Consider the following 7,500-nt stretch of genomic DNA (forward strand, 5'->3'; position numbering starts at 1 on the left):
AATAATAATAATAATTATTATTATTTTTATAATAATAATAATAATAATAATAATAATAATAATAATAATAATAATAATAATAATAATAATAATAATAATAATAATAATTCTTTTTATGGAATTATGCCATAGACGCTTGAATAAGATTTTAGGAATTTCTATAATCTTCCAGGCTTTTTTTTGTCTATATATAAAACAAAATAGAATAACACGGCTAGATTAGATTTTTAGATGTAAATGTTTTTAAATATGTAATTTTTTCAGTGATTTTTCTTTGTTATTTCATTAGTTTCCTTTTTTTTCTATATGAAACAGAAAACAGGCTAATAAAAAAGAGTGGCCATCTATCGACCGTGAAAATAATTAAATACGGAAAGTAACTTGTTACAGTAAACTCGTTGTTAGTCCACTATCCTTGTTTAAACTTAAAGTTAGTGTTTACTTCGGTCGTCTCCACACAAACGAAGTTATTTGTTCACGACTTGATCACGATTTAAAATGTAGTTGAGTCCTGTCACTTTCGAGGTTGTGGGGGTGGCTGTCCTCGATAAATATTCACTTTGTGGTGCCTCATAGATGTGGTAAGTACTATATGTTCATTTTCTGTTCGTGACAGGGTTATTTAAAGGTAATCCGCATTAATCTTTGATACCTTCAAGTTTTACTCTTTTTGAGGTAGTCTTTCCAGCTCAAAACCTTTTTACGTCTGGCTAATTCCTTCTTTTGTGCTTAGACTGAAATCTACTAATTGTATTGCCTTTAAAAAGCTGGTTCCCTTCTTCACAAAATATGTAACTAAACACCTGGGTTTCCCTGCAAGGTATGTATCCTGGCAATTCTTGAAACCCTAGAGGATTGACTAAATTATGAATTTACTGCTTTATTTCATAGCTCGTATGTAAGTCACATCACTACCCGGGACGTGTTCCATCCACAGGATTAGGAGTAAAACTAATATTCTAAATACTGTATTTTGGGTTCATTGCAAAATATATATTTTATACTTATTTTAGCAAATTATGTAGTGCAGTACTTAATCTATACTTTAATTTGTATCGCATGTTTTTTTCCCATCATTATTGCTTTGTATTATTGAATTTCATTGTTTGAACAGCTTTTAATAAGAGTAGGGGGCAAAGTCTATTACATTAAATTTCTAAAACCACTTTGGGTGTCTCTGGCGAGCAGATTCTTTGTTTTTTAACTCTTTTAACATCTTTTTTTTTCTTTTATTCTTTCTAATATTAATTTAGGTTACAGTGGAACTAGACTCCCATGGTTTTTCTTTTTTTTTTTTTTGTTACTTAAAGCGCTTTAGCTGTAGTAATGAAGTTGCTGTAGGAAAAATTTTTTGTATTTTAGATGGTCAAAATCAAATTTGAGAATCTCAATTCAGCTGATGTAGTAAGAATAAAGTTTTGGGAAATCGAGCTAATGTAATATGGAGAATATTTGGTCAAGTATTGGTAGCTAATGTAGTATGAAGTGTTTTAGGAAATAGACCTAAAGTAGTAAGAAGAATAACTTGGGAAAGCATTGCTGGTGGTAAATAAGAAAATATTTTGTTTTCAAGCTTAAACTTTAATGGCTTATCATTTAACACTGAATAGGCTTACTTCTTTTTTTGAGAAAAGCATCTGTACCATTAAAGATCCGTGGTAATACATTTATTTAGTAAACACTTTTAGTGTTGGCAGTTAAAACTTCTAATGCATCCTAAATCCTTAAACAAAGTTTACCTCCAGACTTTTGCTAATTTTTGTAATTATAATTTTTTAGCTTGTTTACCAGTTATATAATCATTTATAAAAATTTTAGCAGTTATTCATTGCTTTGTGGATCCAGTTATGTAATCATTTACAACATTTTTTAGCTGTTATTCATTGCATAATGGATTCATTGATTGTAAGTTTTGTATTTAAAGATTTCTGCCTTAGTTGATAATTTGTAAATAATTTCAGATTACCACATCTCTCCAACCCAAAGTCTAATGGGAGTTCAGACTTCTTCTAAGAGCTTGACAGTCATGTGTGATTGGACGTCTCTGGCAGAATCTCTCCCTCCACGTCACAATGTGCTTGACTTTCTCTCTGCAAGAGAAGCTCCTAACTGGGTTGCAGGGTCGTTGGGAGGCTACACATAAATGTTGAATATTGCAGAGTATATTGATAAGTTAGGCTTTAGTTTTATCTTGCTAAATCTTCTGGATGTATGTAAAATTTAAGTATGGCTTTTGACTGTGTTGTTCAGAAAATATAGATGATCTAGATATTAAGTTTTATGGCCAATTTGTGGGTGCTTAAGTGTGCTAAATTTTGTTGAATTTTGAAGGGAAATTGTTGGTTGTACTTGCTGGGATAAAATAGAAATTTAAATTTTATGGACTATCCAATTTTTTTGCCAAATCTTCTCCATGTATACTCAATTTTCTAAGGTCATTTTTTTGGGGGGGGGGGGGGGGAGTTTTATTTCTGCCAGGGGCAACCATGAAGATTTTGTATATCTTAAGACGGCTAATTAGTGAAATATAGCTAACAATGATCAGGGATTAAGTTATTTCTACCAGTAAATTTGTTCCTGACAAAATGACTTCTGATCTATGGCAGGCTAATGTATGACAATTTTCAGGGCTATTAGTTTTTCGAAAACAAACTTTGGTATTTTACTATGTTAAGAATTGTATAGACAAGGAAGATTCAATAGTCAAGATTTACATTTTTTTCTGAATCTTTAGCATGACTTTAATTGCACACTTGGTAAATCGGTGATTGTTTTTTTAATTATTGAAACTTTAGTGTTGAGCTAAGATTGTTTAAACAGGGTTTATGTAATCTTTAGCACAGTTTTGATTTTAAAACTGGTAAATCAGGGATTAGTGTTTTTATTAAGTATTAAAACTTGTGTTGAGCTAGGGATAATATTATAGTTACACTACTTTATTCTTGCCAGTTTGAAAGGCTATTATAAATTCTTTTTAACACCCTGCTCTATAAAAAATGCTCACCTTAATCTTTAAATAGTTATTTGCATAAGTGATTTTGAAAATACTTAAGTATGAAATTCAAGAATTTTGTCATGGTCTGGAAACTGCATTAGTTTGTTAATTCTGTAGCTATGACTTTCATTTAAGGTATCCTAATTTAGACTAAACAATGCTGTGTCCGAAGGTTTAAACTAGTAAGAAGTGTTGTTGTAATGACTGCTCAGCAATTTAGATTTAAGTTAAAGCCAAATTCTGGTCTTCGCCAAAATATGGCTTTCCTAGACTAAGATGTCAGAAGTTCCATATTGTAAAAGTAGTCGAAGAAGTCTTGTAACTAATAAAGCATCTTAAAAAGTCTTGTTTCATCATTTGAGAAAGTTTTACCCTATGCATTAGTATAGGAAAAATTCTATAGATACAGAGGTGAAGTTTTGGAAAGTAATTTTTATTTATAAGATTACCCTTAACTTATATTGGTCAGAATGTAATTAATATTTCTTAAAATTGCGTCTTAACTTATTGCTCTGAATGCAATTTATACTTTTTAAAACAAGTATATTACGAAATCTTTTAAGGTCAACTATTTTTCTAACTAAAAGAAATAAAAAATTGATGGAAGACGTGGTAAAATAAGTTTTGATTTTTTAAATTAATTTGACTATTTTTGTTCTGATATGTTAGGTTTGATTTTGTTAGGAATCCTATTCTTTGCGCACGAAACCTGTTTCAATGTGAATTTAACTCTGCGGAAAACAATTAAAGGACAATATACAGAATTAGCTTTCTCGGATGGTATGCCATGATCTGGATAACGTGTACCCTATTAGCAGCCATAATATAAGTCCAAAAGATTTTGGAAGCCCAGGAGCACTTTTTCATGGAAATGATGATTGACTATCATATAACTTATCGAAGGTGCATCAAGATGGTAGTTTAATATTTGTCGTTTAGAATTGGCTAGCAAAGAAAGTAGTTTGAAAAATGTTAGTTAAAATATTTTAATTTGAAACTGATTAAAACGAAATTTGTTTTGAACTTGGTTGATAGAAAAATACCTACTTGCAGGTTGGTGAATGGGATTTAATGTTTCTCATGTCACTTCCGTAACAATATCATAACTTTAAAGATGTTTGCAATTGGGTAGTACTGTATCGGTGCTGAATGGTCTCTCTAGACGGCAATATTTCAAAGCAGGTAGTTTATAAACTTAATTTTTTAAGTTCAATATGTGTAAAACGGAATAGCAAGAAAATCTTCATTGACTAGAATAAAAAATAAACTAACAAACTAAAATAAACTAACGGCAGAGGTTTAACCTTTCCTAAGCTGGTAAGGAGGTTTTAAGCTACCCCGACTTTCAAGCCACCCGCCTCCCCTGGTAACATGGAACTTTCACATTACATTGAGGCGTTAGTTTGGTTTCAGTTTCAAGCTACCACTCCACACGCCCCACCCCCCCTTGTTTTCAAGTTACACCCTCCTCGAAATAGAAAAGAAATGGATAGCGCAAATATGTATCCATTTATTGCTGACTTCGTAACAGTAAAAAGAGTATATTTTTGTTTTTATGACAAAATATTGTGTATTAGGGAATTATATGACACAAGCCACAGAATTTGTCATTTAGGGTTTTGTAATAGCTTACACCGGTGGCAAATGACTCGCGGAGTATTATAAAGCTGGGTACTGAGTCAAAATGATTCAATCTAGTAGTCCTATAATTAATGCCTTTTACTGACTAGCAAATCTTTACCTATATTATCCAACAATCTCTATAACAAGTTTTTCTTGTGGCAATTGGGTTTTAGCCGCCTTCTTTATACAACAAATTTCTATAGCTATATTTAACAGATCTCTAGCTATATTATCTAACAAATCTATATCTCTATTATCTAACAAATCTCTAGCTATATTATCTATTAAATCTATAGCTATATTATCTAACAAATCTTTAGCTATATTATCTAACAAATCTCTAGCTATATTATCGAACATATCTATAGCTATATTATCTAACAAATCTATAGCTATATTATCTAACAAATCTCTAGCTATATTATCGAACATATCTATAGCTATATTATCTAACAAATCTATAGGTATATTATCTAACAAATCTGTCTATATTATCTAACGAATCTCTAGCTATATTATCTTAGATTATATCTATATTATCTAAAAAAAATATATACCGTATATTATCTAACAAATCTATATATCTAAAAAATCTATATATTATCTAAAAAATCTATATACTGTATATTATCTAACAAATCTATATCTATATTATCTAAACAAATCTATAACTACATTGTAAGTTTTTCTTGTGGGTATCTGGTTTTAGCCGCCTTTTTATGCAAACCTAAATCGTTACAACTGTTCACGACACTTTAAGTATAAGAAGAGGAGTTTTTATTGGTGTTTCTCTTTACCAACGTGGTTGACGGTAAGTGTACGCTTATACAATTAAGTCTAAAAACGCAGAAAATCATAGATTTCTCCACGAACAGGATGTGAAGTTTTTTTTTTTTTTTTTTTTTTTTCTTTTTTTTTTTGGCCCAGATAGATATTTCCTAGTATTTTTCAAAATTTATCGAAAAATTGAATTAACTTGAAATAAGAATAATTCTTTAGTGTACTATCATACAATTAAATCTAAAAACGTAGCAAGTCAAATTTCTCTACGAACAGGATGTATTTTTTTTTCTTTTTTCTTTTTTACCCAGATGAATATTTTCTAGCATTTTCCCAAATTAATCGAAAACTGAACTAACTTGAAATAGAAATACTCCTTTACCGACAAAATATGGTGGACGGCAAGTGTACTATCATACAATTAAGTCTAAAAACGAATAAGTCATGCAGCTATCACAACTAAAAATTTTCTACGAACATGATGTAAGTTTCCTTTTGGCCCAGATAGATATTTCCCAGAATTCATTTTCAAAATTTATCGAAAACTGGAACTAAATTTAAATAAGAATACTCCAGCGTGCTATTACTTAATGAAAATGCCTTGCTTTGTAAATTATAATTTGCATGCTTTCATTGTTACTTTTCTAACGAATATGATCCAATTGCATAACGTTAGCCAAAAATGCTTATAAAGTAAATTTGCTTGTGCTGGTAGTTGGTAATACCACGTTCGCAAAGGAAAACTTATAAATTTGCTGGTGCTTGTAGTTGGTAATACCACGTTCGTAAAGGGAAGCTTATAAATTTGCTGGTGCTTGTAGTTGGTAATACCACCTTCGTAAAGGAAAGCTTATAAATTTTCTGGTGCTGGTAGTTGGTAATACCACGTTTGCTAAGGAAAGTTTATAAATTTTCTGGTGCTGGTAGTTGGTAATACCACGTTCGCTAAGGAAAGCTTATAAATTTTCTGGTGCTGGTAGTTGGTAATACCACGTTCGCTAAGGAAAGCTTATAAATTTTCTGGTGCTGGTAGTTGGTAATACCACGTTCGCTAAGGAAAGCTTATAAATTTTCTGGTGCTGGTAGTTGGTAATACCACGTTCGCTAAGGAAAGTTTATAAATTTTCTGGTGCTGGTAGTTGGTAATACCACGTTCGCTAAGGAAAGCTTATAAATTTTCTGGTGCTGGTAGTTGGTAATACCACGTACGCAAAGGAAAGCTTATAAATTCGCTTATGCTGGTAGTTGCTAATACCACGTTCGTAAAGGAAAGCTTATAAATTTGCTGGTGCTGGTAGTTGGTAATTTTGTTTATAGCTGATTCATGGAAATATTGGTGGAATAAGTTTAGTGACATCAATTCCACAGACGAGTTTATCTGATATTAATTTACTCTATTCAATACATAAATCTAATTTCAATAAGAAAAGCATTGCTTTATATCGACTTTGATATATTTTGTATGAGTGATGTTTAATGATGGATTTGAAATTAGTCTTTTTGATCTTTGTCATCATGGGTTTATTCTGTGTAAATCCACCCCTGCATTTTATTATTAATCCGATTACCTTGATTGATTATTATTATTATTATTATTATTACTATCCAAGCTACAACCCTAGTTGGAAAAGCAAGATGCTATAAGCCCAGGGGCTCCAACAGGGAAAAATAGCTCAGTGAGGAAAGGAAATAAGGAAATAAATAAATGAAGAGAACATATTAACAATAAATCATTCTAAAATAAGAAACAACGTCAAAACAGACATGTCATATAATAAACTATCAACAACATAAAAAACAAATATGTCATAAATAAACTATAAAAAGACTCATGTCCGCCTGGTCAACAAAAAAGCATTTGCTCCAACTTTGAACTTTTGAAGTAGTACTGATTCAACCACCCGATTAGGAAGATCATTCCACAACTTGGTCACAGCTGGAATAAAACTTCTAGAGTACTGCGTAGTATTGAGCCTCGTGATGGAGAAGGCCTGGCTATTAGAATTAACTGCCTGCCTAGTATTACGAACAGGATAGAATTGTCCAGGGAGATCTGAATGTAAAGGATGGTCAGAGTTGTGAAAAATCTTATGCAACATACA

At 31.1% G+C, this 7,500-nt stretch overlaps 1 long non-coding RNA gene across 1 annotated transcript; it reads left to right on the forward strand.

Annotated features, from left to right (window-relative positions):
• The first annotated feature begins 459 nt into the window (after positions 1–459).
• LOC137652089 (uncharacterized) lies at positions 460–3,339 on the forward strand. The gene is made up of 2 exons (XR_011046178.1): positions 460–581; positions 1,962–3,339. It is a non-coding gene; the product is annotated as an uncharacterized lncRNA (long non-coding RNA).
• Positions 3,340–7,500: the final 4,161 nt, after the last annotated feature.

This window comes from Palaemon carinicauda, chromosome 13 (genome assembly GCF_036898095.1).
Source record: "Palaemon carinicauda isolate YSFRI2023 chromosome 13, ASM3689809v2, whole genome shotgun sequence".
NCBI lineage: Eukaryota > Metazoa > Arthropoda > Malacostraca > Decapoda > Palaemonidae > Palaemon > Palaemon carinicauda.